Below are 14,093 nucleotides of genomic sequence, written 5' to 3'. Positions count from 1 at the left end.
AAAATAGTTAAAAGGTGGAACCATTGCAAGTGATTTTTAAATATGAGATTATTATCGGCCAATACACAAAAGGTGGGATTATTTATTTCTAATTTTCCTAATAAGTATGTAATGAAACAACCTAATAATAATAATAACAAAATACAAATATGCAAATACTTATAAAGTGTCATAATTGAAAATCAGCAAATACGAACATAAATTAACAACGCAAATTTATAAAAAAAAAACATAATAATAATAACAAATTGTTTTTCACTGTTTTCATGCTAAAAAGTATTTATTTGAACCTACAGTTTCGTAAAAGTTCTGTAAAAACATTCAAGAATTTGAATTTATAAGTGTTTGCTGATATTTGTATTTGTATTTGTATTTGAACCTACAGTTCTATAAAAGTAACATTCAACCTAAAAGTATTCCAGAAGATGCTCTCTCATAATTGTTAAGCTTGTGAAATAATAAAATTGTGGTGTTAATCTTGTAGACATGTTAAAAAGTATTTGTATTTGTATTTGTATTTGTATTTGAATCTGAATTTATTATTATTATTATTATTATTGCAAAAATCTTATTAAAACTTTTGGTGTAATGAGACAAAACAAAACTATAAAAAGTATACTTTTGGTTAGTTGCTAACTTGTTGGGTGGGGATGAAGAGGCAAGACGGGGCATGAAAAGCACGTGAATCATGTGCCGATATCTAAATGGATCACGTGCTTATACCAGTGTGTCCCCAGTCCATTTCCAGGTAGATTTTTGTAACTAGACTCTTCCAGCAACTTGCAAGTTGACATGACGACCAATAAAATAATTTTAATTTAAGGCATACAATGTGACTCGATTTGATTTAGCAATACACAGCCGACTTTATAAAATCTTTAACCTCAATGAACCATTTTTTAGTTTGTGTTTTGTCACCGTTTGAACTCTGGGGTGAGAGTTCAAATCTTGTTGTGGATATTTCGCGTGTTAAAATTTTAAAAGTGTGTTGTTATTTAAATAAAAAGGCACAAATTTTCAATATATTTATATCTTAAATAAAATATTAAATAGTTGAAGATGTATATATACATTATCTTTTGCATTTATTATACATATATATGCTTTTAGTAGTTACAAATAAATTTATAATTATTTTATTTATAAGCTGATAAATGACGTTATGACGATTGTTTATTATTATTTTTAACAATACATACAAATTGTATATTCATCCTGATGATTTAAATTATTTTTAAAAATCAATAATGAGATTTAATTGCTTTATAAACTTTTTATTGAGAAAGAATTTCATGAAAGGAGTTGGAGGTAAAAGCAAATTAAGAGATGCCATCGTGTAGCTTGCCTAATAGAGATACTTGTCTCTTAGTAAAGAAGTCTTAGGTTCAAATCTAGACAAAAACGTAACTAAATGATCTCTGTTAAGTGTTAAAAGGAATAAATTAGGAGTAACATTTGCTTTAAAAAAAACAAAACAATAAATACCATTACACTTATATTAGATTATTCTTTTTTGTTTTTAATGTAATATATAAATTTTATACCTTAAATGCATCTCAATATTAAATGTCTAGATAGTTACCATTCAATAAATTTATATTTTTTGAAATGTAAACTAAATGACTAACTATATGATTAATTATGAATCTTTATTATAGTTTTTGCTCCACAAGGAACCAAAACAACTTTTTTTTTTAAATATTCTTGTGAGTTAACTAAAACCATATATTTAAAAATATAAGATAATCAAAAAAATATATACATATCAAGTGACATTATCATCTCTTGCATTATGGGGCGCATTTTCCTTTTCGTCGATGTTTTTTTATAACGCGTCGATATAAAAATGTGGTTTACTCAATTTCCCATTCATAGGCTCGATATCTGATGCTAGACTGTCGCTATATAGTCAAAAACAACTAAATCAGTGTTCCCAATCACCTAAGCGAGCTAGGGTAAGTAGGGTGTCGAATCACGAGGAGTATGTGATCAGTGTAGAGTGAAACCGATTCCTAACATTATGAAGTAAAATCTTAACAAAGTGCTGATCACACTAGCAAACAAGTTGGTTTTAATATCAAACAAGTAATGCAAGCAAGATTCAATCAAGTAAACAAAGACAAATCACACCCGAGAATCCAAGTAAGCAAACTAACAGCAAACTCATGCACATAACAGATAAACTATCTTGTGTCAACTATAGACTGACTAACTGGTTAAACCTTAGGCATCCACGCTCGCTAACACACGGCACTGGTTATCAAACGGTCCCTCCCAGTGTGACTCAACTAAGGGCAAACGTATGCTTTCTCACAATTAACAGGTCAAAACAATCCTATAAGCAATTATCATAGCAACTGGCACACTAATCGTTCCGATCGAAATAAACCTAAACTGACATTGTGCACAATAATACTAGACATCAATACTTATAGATTAACATCAAGATAATTACAATCAATCGTTCTAGTACATGAGAAATAACTGACAGATTACAAACTATACATCCCGGGTATGACTCGAAGGGTCTAGCCGTGTCTCGGCATCTGTCGGTCTTCGGTTATGATGTTATAGAACATGTAGATGACCTTGAGATGAATGGGAGTGATGGTGGACAGCTATTCTCCTCAAAAAATGCTCTGGAAACTCGATGGAATGTGAAGAATCCCGTCTAGGGTCGTCAAAATGTATTATAAAACAAAACCCTAACTTTCACGATTTTGGGGATCATCGCATAGCGCGATGGTCTCCTCTTCTGGTCCATCGCGCTACGCGATGGACCAAAGTCAACGCAGATCATTTATAGGGCATCGCGTAGCGCGATGCCCCACCTTCAACACCCATCGCGCTACGCGATGGGTCACTTCACTCAGCAAATTCATAAAATTGTCTTGGTAAGCGTGCTGGACATCCCGGGTCTTCATTCCATGCTCGTACAGGTCCAAATTAATCGCGTTAAGTACCTGTGACCTGAAACACAATAAACATGTATGAAGTACCAAAGTTCCTAAACTAAACGAGTAAAACGACTAAGTTAACAAACTAAAATATATACAAATAAACCGAACATCGAAATCTATATTAGCAGTAGGAGGCTAGGAGTAATATACTAATTTGGAGTTTGTGCAAGATCTCTTCAATCTCCGTCTGATCATTCTTTTCCTTTAACATGTGCAACTTGTCTTGTGTTTGTTCGGGCACACTCATAAAACTTTTCACTAGTAACCATCTTCTTGTCTTGTGTTTGTTCGGGCACACTCATAAAACTTGGCATCATTCTTTCAACCTCTCGCCTAGATGGCCACACCATTACGTTGTCTGTGCCTTGATCGTTTAAACCATCGCAAACGATCATGCTTGCTTTCACTTCGCATAACACACTTAGGGATTGTAGCCTCTTGATCAAAGCTAATCTTCTTTTCTCGAGGGTAGACCTTCTTATTCTTTCATTAAGAATCCTAGCAAGTTTCATCCTAACCCTTGCCATATATTTTGGTTCTTGGTTGGTTATATATGATGATTTTGGGGGGTATATATAAGAAGTACAAATGGGTACTGAAACATGTGAGTAAAGGCTTTGTTGGAATAAAAATACCGGGCATTTAATTCTATAATAGTTTCTTAGTCATGCATGAGATGTCATACTTTGACTATAATATTAATTGCAATAGTTTGTATGACCATTTTAAATATTTTCATCATGATTATAAAACAAGTATTAAAACTACTAAATAAATCACTCTAAATACCACATTCATCTATATCAAATTTGACTAAAGGCACGCTGGTCCACCGGTAGCTTGATGATTTTTTTTTGAAGGTTGCAGATTCAAGTATCGGATGGAGAAATTTGTTTCGGGTTGAAACAAAGTTTTTATTTTCAGTTGTGGGTTTCCTTATGGATGATAGAACAGGTCACCACATTCTATTATTCGAGTGAAAGAGTGATCCATTTGTTAGGGTGATTTGGGGTCTCTGAATCTTTGTTAAAAAAATCTATATTGCTATAAATATCAACATATTCACTTGGAGACTTTTGCTTGATAGTGATTTGGGGTCTCTGAATCTTTGTTAAAAAAATCTATATTGCTATAAATATCAACATATTCACTTGGAGACTTTTGCTTGATAGACTACTGACACGGGTTAACCTTTATAATAAAGGCTTCGATAATACTTTCATCATGTGTCCGTTTTGTGTTTCCGAAATTGAAACAATGGATCATCTTTTTGGTATGTGTCATATTGCTATGCGAGTTTGGAGATCAATCATGATATAATATTGATACAACAAAATTACGTTGCAAGTTCAAGTCATACGATTGTTAACGTATTACTTATATATCGGTTTTTATTTGTTTAAAGCAGATCAACGTGTGAAACAAAAAAAAATATGTTAAAAACAAAAAAAAATAATAAAATTAAATTGTCTAAATTAACCGGGTTGACAAAAAAAGAAGTGTATGACTCTCGGTTCCTACCAATCCATATCCAATATAAAAACACTCACAACAATAAGCCTTTATAAACCGTCTCATCAGCTCCATCTTAGAATCCAAAATATTCTAGAAAAACCATTTTTCGTTCTCATTTCAACTCTTTCCTACAAAGAGTTACAATACAACCATTCAAATCAACAATGTGTGTCCAAATTAGTTCCGAAGTACAACACCAAAGCCATGGTAAGAATTCTTTCACACAAACAAAAACCCTCAATTAGTGTTTATTGAACCATTACAAACTTAAAGATTAATTCCAACACATTATTGTGAAAAACACAAGTCACACAATTCACATACACCAACTGAAATCATAACTATAAGAATTAATATTAAATTTTCAATTCCATCCACAAACAAAATAACTAGTTATTTATACACACAACACAACACAACACTACTTTATATTAATATCCATTGATCAGCCGGCCTTCTTATTTATTCAAAATGCACATCAACTACATCCAAGAAGTAGGATATGCATATTTATTACACAATACTTTTAAATAAAGCCACTTCCAAACTTTGTTACAACTTGGTGACTTATAATATATGCCACCAATGAAATCCAACATCTTAATAGTTAATACACACAATTTATTTTGGGACAAATTAAAGCACACTTATAATTATACATTTTCACACACATGCATCATATGCTTACCGGCTGATCATACATTCATACTAAGCTTGATTCAGTAGTCCCAGAGATTACCTCCACCGGAACCATCTCCATCGTCCGGTGGGGGAGCGTTCATCCTCGGCGGGGTAAGCAGCATTCCCTCTGCCATGTCCGACAACATATTCGGCATGCCAAATACCTCTTCATCGTCCATAAACTCTCCAGCATTCGCAGTTGAGCTCCCACCGCCAATTTCATTAGCTGGATTTCGAGCTGCGGCTGCACTGGCAGCCGCAGCTCGAATATCATCTGCAGTGGGAGACTGTGGGAGAGTAATGGGGAGAACGGAGTCAGGAAAGTTCAGCACCGCATACGATCCTTTCAAAGCCAATGCAGCCACATCATAAGCTGCGGCCGCCATTTCTGGCGTGGGGTATGTACCGAGCCAAATACGTGTGGACTTATTTGGTTCGCGGATTTCAGAAACCCATTTTCCACCTCGGCATCGTATGCCGTGGAAAATGGGGTGTCTGCCGGAACCAGTAGAGGAACCAGCAGAAGTTCTACTAGTTCCACCTCTATTGGTTCCGGCAGTTAGAGCAGGAGTAGGAGTAGGAGGAGGATTAGTATTATCATTTGTGGAGTTACGGCGTCTACGATTTGCCATGCAAGATTTGGAGGCATGTGTGGGTTGTTATAGACCAATAGATTTGATTTGTGGCCCAGAAGTGGTTGGGGTGCCGTGGGTCTAACTGGAAATTAACATGATTATGCGTGGGGATGTCGCGGATCTATTTTCTTTTTTTGAGTAAGACAAAGCTTCTAGGAAGAAGAAACTAGACATACTGTTTCTAAAAAGGTACATATAAACCCCTTTACTATGTGAATATGAAATTTTAGGTAAACAAAAGGTAGGGGTGTAAACCAGTAGACTCGAACTCAGCTCGTTTTAAGTTTCTTTTCTTTTCTTTTTCTTTATAGAGCTCTAATTACATGTTTATTGTTTATTAATTAATTAGTTTATATATATTCATTTTTATTTATTTTTCAGTTAAATTGTTTATATACAGCACATATTTTTTAGTATAGTTTATTTTATATAACATTGGAAGGGGTTATCTTAAAAACAAATAGTTTTTTAGAAAGACTAGGAATAAATCATAGTTATTAAATCAGGTTAATCAATGGTTAAGATTTAAAATTACCAAAAAAGATATAGTTTCCAAGAATTGCTCTTTTACTAGTATAAACCACCATAGTTTTCTAGAATTGTTTTCACCAAAGGTTTTCATGTCATATGTCAAATATCTATTGGTTATTACCATTTATAGGAAACTTTTTATTTTTATTTGAACTATAATATATATAACATAATATATATATATATATATGGGAAAGCTAACGTACAAATGAAATTAATGTGCTAATTGTGATAATCAAATAGAGTAATTACATAATTAGTTACATAATTACTCTACTTGATTCTCACAATTAGCACTCTAATTTTATTTGTCTTTGATCCGAACCCTATATATATATATATATTCTATATATGTCATTTTTTTGTTGAAAGGCCAATAATATTAAAGAAGGAAAAGTGGCTATATATGTTAATATAAAACTAAATAAAAATAGGCTCGATAAATGAAACTCAATTGTGGGCTAGTGATAGGAGATTTGAGTTCTCTAATGAATATCCAAGTTCGATCTCCCACTTGTGACACTTTGTGTGGATGTTGACAATAAATGATTTGAGCTAGGCCTTGCGAGGTTATCAGTTCGAATTTTGAGCCCACCTAGGCTTTAGTCCCACCAATTATAACACAAAGAGTTCTGGTCTTGTGGTGGCACAACAACTGTCAAGTGGCAGCCGGCGGTATAATTCCCCAAGCCAAACTCTGAAGCTAGCGTGAGCCAGGTTAAGACAGCATAGTATGGCCAGAGTGGGGCAACGAGGCTATCCAAATCTGAGAGTGCGATGGCCTAACACATAAAAAAGTAGTCGTTCTAAAGAGAGATCAATCTCGCTTATTAAGCAAGCTAATTTTAAGGAGCTCAAGTCGAGTTCGTTATAGCTCAACTTAATCCAAGTTTTTAATAAGTTGATCTCTGATCCAAGTTTTTAATAAGTTGATCTCGAGGAGCATAGAGTCTTGGCTCATGTGCACTCATTGTCACATTGTAATCAATTTTAAAAATCTGAATAATCACATTCAGGCATATTTGTGGGGCAATGTAATGATCTATCTATGAAGTATGAGGGGTATAAGATTTATTTCCTAACTTAAGTGACTAACTGACTATTGGTAGTGTGCAATATGTGCGACTAGCTAATGACTATAATGCAATATAACTTTCTTAAGACATGTTCTGTTCACAAACGATTACAGTTTAACTCCACCCGTTTACACTCGTTCATAAATAGTTGGACATTTGTATCATAAGTTTCACATGTTTTATTCAATTTTGTGAAAGATTAAACATACAAAAAGGTTGGTGATTTCAATGAAAATGAAAGTAATGTTATTTTCTTCTGTTTGCCAGCTTACTTATATTATTTTATTTATAAATGATAACGACAATACTTCTAATTGTAAATTTCATCTTGATTTAATATGAGATAAGAAGAGTTAAACAAATAATTAGTTAATAAAATTTATTCTTAAATAAAAAAAGTTCATTGATGACATACTTGCTCAACAATTTATATTTGCGAGCATGACTTGAATTTTAAAGTTAGGGCTGGATATATGTTCTTTATTGATATGAAGTTTGAGCTCGAACATGGCTCGATGAGCCCGGTTCAAAATCAAGGAAAAAAAAGGCAGGGATTAAATATTCAAGCTAGCTAATTACCAACGAGTTCATCATAGCTAGTATTTAGCTCAAATTTTTAATGTGCCCCCCTCGATTTAGCTTGAAATTATTCAAGTTGATTTCATACGGTAATTTTTTTCAAACGATGTACGTTGCGGTCATATCCTATTTGAATAAGCATGGTTACGTCTGTTTTCAAAGTCATCAATTTTTTAGATGACCTTGCATTTATACTCATGAAGTGTTGCGGTGGCCGGTCCAGTGGTATGGTAAATTGGGATGTAAAAGAAGTAGTCATTTAAAATAATTGGAACTGTTTTGTAATTTTATCTTATGAGTATTTCATTTAATCCTTTTGATTCTATAACCATAAATTAAGGTTTAATGTTCTCTTTTTTTTTCTTTTTTTCTTTTTTTGTCATTTTATTATTAATAAGATGCGTATGTCCCATCTAGATTTGAAGTCTCAAAAACAAATATTTGTTGCAAAATGCTACAAAATAAAATTAATTAAACCGATATCGATGATCAATCAATCAACCAACCAACCAACCAACCAACTGGCCTTCTTATTTATATATAATGCAACATCTACTACTTTGAAGAACTAGGATATGCATATTTGTATATTTATATTGATGATACATTTAACTTATATAGATGGTGAGTTATATACTTATATATGATCACCAATGTAAAAACAACTTCTTAACATATAGTTCTTTCAACCACAATAATAATAATACTTTTGCACACACATTATTTTGAGCTTCAATCTTTAGCTTGTCTTTGATCAGTAATCCCAAAGATTCCATCCACTGGAGCTATCGGCGTACTTGTCCGTCGAAAAAGAGCTCATTCTTGGTGGGCTTAGCAGCATTCCTTCCGCCATGTCCGTTAACATATTCGGCATGCCAAATACCACTTCATCGTCCATAAACTCTCCCGGAGTGGCACTTAAGCCCCCACCGCCAATTTCATTCACTGGATGTCGTGCTGCGGCCGCAATTTGCGCACTACTATCATCAGCGGTGGGACACCCGGGAAGAGTATTATGGAGAACCGAGTCAGGAAAGTTTATACCGCATACGTTCCTTTCAAAGCCAATGCGGCTACATCGTAAGCAGCAGCCGCCATTTCGGGTGTCAAAAATGTGCCGAGCCAAATGCGGGTGGATGTGTTTGGCTCGCGGATTTCTTACACCCATTTACCATATCGGCATCTGATGCCGTGGTAAACAGGGTGACAGCCGGAACCAGCTAAACTGGTTCTGCTGGTTCCGGCCATAGGAGCAGGAACATGAGGGTTGTTATCGTTTGTGGATGGTAAGGAGTTACGACATCGATGATTAGCCATGCAAGGTTATGGGTTGGTGTATGTGTGTAGTTGTAGGCCAATAGATTTGGTTGTTGACTTGACCCATAAGTGGTTGGGTCTTTAAGTGTAAACATTATGGGTGCGTGGCGGTTTCGCGGATGCTATTTTTAGTATATATACAAGACATTTAAAGAAAGTTTATTAAGGATATTAATATTTGACCATATAGTTCCAAAGAAGTGCATATCAAATTGAACCTTAATATCTAATGGTCATTCTGGTAGACTTCGATGCTTAAGTTTAGGTTTTGGTTTGATAAAATATCCATGATTGTTTTAGCTATTACATATGGGCTTAAAATGGTACACATGGTTGTGCATAGTTTTGATCATCTAGCTCTAAGGTTTAAGTCAATTTGAGGTGGTCTGGCTCAGTAAAACCATAATAAAGCATGGTAAGGCGGCTTCAAAGCTTTGATGTGCGAGTTCCATTTAATCAGATAAACTAATGAAATTGTCACGCCTTATTTGTCCCGGTAAGTATTAGGGCATGGATTTAAGTGGATACCAATATCGACGATCGCGGTTTTTGTGTTATTTGTTGATAATAAAAATAAGTTAATTAATTAGTAAAAACAGTTTTCGGTTCTTATTTCATTGTACATATTTTTCGGGACAAAAAAGGATAAGTGTGGGAATGTGACGTAGGCTGTCGTGGTCTACTCAAAAACAATTAATTAAACACTTAAATACCTATAATAAGTATATGTAAGTAAGGTCGTCTCCACAGGGACTCAAGGAAAGTGCAAGTTTATTATAACTAAATTAATTATTAAACTAAGGCGGACAGACGATGTCAAGCGGTTTTAGAAAAAGGATTAATTAAAAACTAACAATTACTTAAAAACGATTTGTGAATAATTTTAATAAAAACATTCATTCTAGGTTCGGTTAATGTGACATTCAACTTAATTCCAGATTCGGTTATATTGATTACGCAGTAATTACTAAACCTAGTAGTTGGATTGTGATGTCAAACAATACCCTAATCGAATTGATGACACAATGAAACTCGGTTTACCTAATTACCAACTTATGTTTGTTAAAACCAATTAAGAGACAATATTTGATGATAACTAGTCAATGACACAAGAGTTCAAACCCTAAATGTTGATAAACACAACCAAACAAATAATGCATCAATCAATAATCTCAAACACAAGTTGTTTAGATAATCAATCATAATTTAAGCAAGACTAAAGCAATAACTTAATCAAGCTCATAAACATTAAGCATACAAATCTGGTCAGAAGTTAAAATACACAAAAACCTAGCCTAGAATGAACAAAGCACTTAGCCGAACATGATCATAACGTAAATACACTTATCTTGGATGAACATGCAAACCCGACACGAACCGGAAGCCTTGGAATGATGGAAGATCGTCCTAAGCAGCCTCTTTTGCCTCTGGAAGTCGATAATAAATGAATGGGGAGGTTAAGAGGTTTATATAGGGAGAAAACTAAATTTTAGGCCGACATAAGCATCTTCGCGTATCGCGAAGATGTCCAGTTATGCTTATTCGTGTATCGCGAAGGACAAAATAGTCGCAGCCGCCATTATGCAACTTCGCGTATCGCGAAGTTGCCCTTCATTGCAACTTCACGTATCGTGAAGATGTAAAATTTCAGATTTTATTTTTTTTCTTTTATTGAATGCCCCGTGATGCATGCACTTCCAATCTTTCACTTCTTGATCTTCGTTCCAAGCCCGTAAATATCCTTGTTAAGCTCCATAGCCTCCAATGTCCTGAAACACGTAAACAACGCTTGAAGTACCAATGTTAATTCGTTTATTAACCTAAATATAACTAATTAATATATAAAACTAACTAACTTTTACCCAACCATCACATCCCCACACTTAACCCTTTTTCGTCCCGAAAAAGACTTTGCAATGGAATCAGAATCAGAGATCATTCTCAAAATACTTCATAGATAATCTTAATTAAGCACAAATAACACAAAAACCGCGATTGCCGATATTGTTGTCCACTTAAACCCAACCGCCGATAATTCAAACCTCTAATCATGTTAGATTTAAGTTCAAGTTAACATTCAGCCTAAGGGTCTCACACCTAAAATCACAAATCCACCTAATTTGTTTCAGGCATGTCAAAGCACAGATAAAATCATAAAGATTATTTCTACCAGTGTAACCTAAAAACTTGTAACTATCAAAATTTAATTTATTGGACAACACATATGAATTAATCGAGCATTCTGCATTTTTATCATACTTTAGACCTCACCCATGGATGTTCTCACCGTGGTTACTAGCCCAATGAGAAGCATGTAAGCTGTTGGTCCTTATTCATTAGCGTTCATCAATCCTCACCAGAGGCCTATCAGTCAAGCTACCAACTCGAAAGAAAACACATAGGTTGTTGGATTTTTATTTATTTTATTCTGATCCTCATCCATAGATGTCATCTTCAAGTCACTATCCCAGAAGGAGACACATTAAATTATTGGATCCTTTTTACTATTATATCTTTTTCATGCTCCTTCCTTAATATGTCAACAAAATTAAATTTTGAAATTTACAAGGCTTTACCCTACACTGGTGCTTATCCATTACCTTACGCATTTCAGTTTTTCTATATTCCTAAGATGAGAACCCACAAGACTTCCTGATTTAATTTAAAGGTACATTTATTATATTTTCAAAAGCCTTTCACTATCAGCTGGGCCTACCGACACATCCCAAATTAAGTGTGTTCCCGTTTTTATTATCTCATATTATGTAATAATTTTGAAAAATAATCCCCAATTTTTCTATCATTTTCCATTATTGTGCAAAATTCTTAATTCAAGGAACATAAAAACTTTAAAATTTTCAATTTCTCCCCCATCCCCACACTTGAGACAAACATTGTCCTCAATATTTAAAATTTAAGACATAAAATAGGGACGGGGTTAAAATTCACTTCGACAATTTTAAAAACCGGGCCTAATGTGATGGTGGTTATTAAATTTACAAAAATACAATTACACTTTTAACATAAAAACTAATAAAACAAATAAGGTTATGAAAACGAAATCACCTGATAGAAAAGAAAATTCTCATATGCAACTCTCGTGTCCTCGGTGATCTCTCGGTGAACCTTCCTCTTCGTCTCTCAAAAGAAAATCTGCAAACTCACAAATATGTAGAAGCACGCTTCTCACAAATGTTAAAAATATAGGTTTTTTAAATCGTTTGCAAAACCATTAATTTTAAATTACCAACCGAGATTAATTAATTCATAACCCAATTTGTTAAACGAGTAAAAAGTTAAAAGACCTAACTCACTTTCGTAGGAATCACGGTTGCATTTAGCATATGCAACAAGCCCTTTAAACCCCCCGGTAGCCCGGGTGGACGAGTATGGTCTCGTGAGGGTTTATAGTGAACTACACTCACAAAGTTCAACTACAACAAAATTATACACAAGCAACCACCCACAAAAACAAATTCCATCAAATATCCCAACCGAACCACCCATACTGCCCATCAGCATAATAATAATATCAGTATAACCCATACTATAATGAAAACATAATAAAATAAACAACCAAAATATGGCTCAGGACAACTACTTTCATCAACTCCTACTCCTCATCATCATCATCCTCCTGATCATCAGCATCACCACCAGCTCCCGATCCTCCAACACCTGCATAGTAAAAATCGCTTGACCCATACTGACCATAGCTACTATACCCAGATCCCCCAACACCAGCTCCATACTCATGTCCAGGTCCAAACCCAGAACCACCCATGTCAAAACCACTGGTAGTAGGCGGCGGCGGCGGCTGCAAAGTAGCTGGCAATGGAATATGCCAGTGATCAAACATGGTTCTGAAGTAACCCCGCGACTCATCTCTATACCCTCGAAACTCGTCTTGATACCCATGCAATTCATCCCGCATCTGTAGTTGTTGATCAAACATATAGTCCAATGTCATGGGCTGCGGGTGCTGTGCTGCCGACGTGACTGGGCAGGTGGCCTCTCTGTACGGTGCCTTCTCGAACTACCCTCTGTCCACACATCCGCCATGCGTGGTGGATCACCATAAGTCATAATGCCCGCCTTTTAGGCATCATCAAACGTCACTACACCAGTATCCGGCCCCTCTGTCAAATACACCGGATAACGTCCAAATACCCCCAAAGACCGAGCGATCCTCATAATCATGGGCCCTAACGCCAACTGAGTTGTGGCCGCACTCGCTCTCCGACCTCCTCTACTAAATGAACTCAACAATAATGTGGCCAAATTCACATTCATACCGCCAATCATAGACATCAAACACATTAAATCAATATTGTTACACTTGTCCTTTCCCGAACGTCGACCCGTGAATGTCGACGTGACCACCCTGTGAAGATACCGGTGCAGTGGGTCCCGAATCTGCGAAGCCACAACACTGCTCGAATGAGCACCATTTCCGATTGTACTCCAAAATGTCGCCAACTCGTTCGTCGAAATCCAATGACGCCGAGAAGCAGTTGATCTAGTGGTAAACCCCCTAATACTCTCCCGAAACTCGGGAGCCTCAACTTCATGGGGCGTATAAAGACCCGCAATTACCGCAAACCGAGGCACCGAGAACTGGAATAACTCGCGTCCCAACGCAAAACTTAGTTGCGTAGGGCTCGTCAAAATCCTTTGGGTCATACCTGAAAGTGGAGTAGAACTCGAACACTAATTCCTCATACTGTTTCTGCTCAAAACTCAATATATCCCTCCATCGTCCCGGGTAACAACGTCTCAAGTTTCGAAACCTGACCAAT

General features: G+C 35.4%; 2 pseudogenes; both read right to left on the bottom strand.

The window, feature by feature from the left end:
• Positions 1-5,194: 5,194 nt before the first annotated feature.
• LOC143585820 (ethylene-responsive transcription factor ERF026 pseudogene) lies at positions 5,195-5,788 on the bottom strand (annotated as a pseudogene).
• A 2,943-nt stretch (positions 5,789-8,731) lies between these two features.
• Positions 8,732-9,294, bottom strand: LOC143585826 (ethylene-responsive transcription factor ERF025 pseudogene; annotated as a pseudogene).
• Between the last annotated feature and the right edge of the window lie 4,799 nt (positions 9,295-14,093).

Source organism: Bidens hawaiensis, unplaced genomic scaffold (assembly GCF_021521415.1).
Source record: "Bidens hawaiensis isolate Kalapana, Puna unplaced genomic scaffold, B.hawaiensis_p1.1 tig00034178_1, whole genome shotgun sequence".
NCBI lineage: Eukaryota > Viridiplantae > Streptophyta > Magnoliopsida > Asterales > Asteraceae > Bidens > Bidens hawaiensis.
This window is presented reverse-complemented; position numbering and strand designations above follow the sequence as displayed.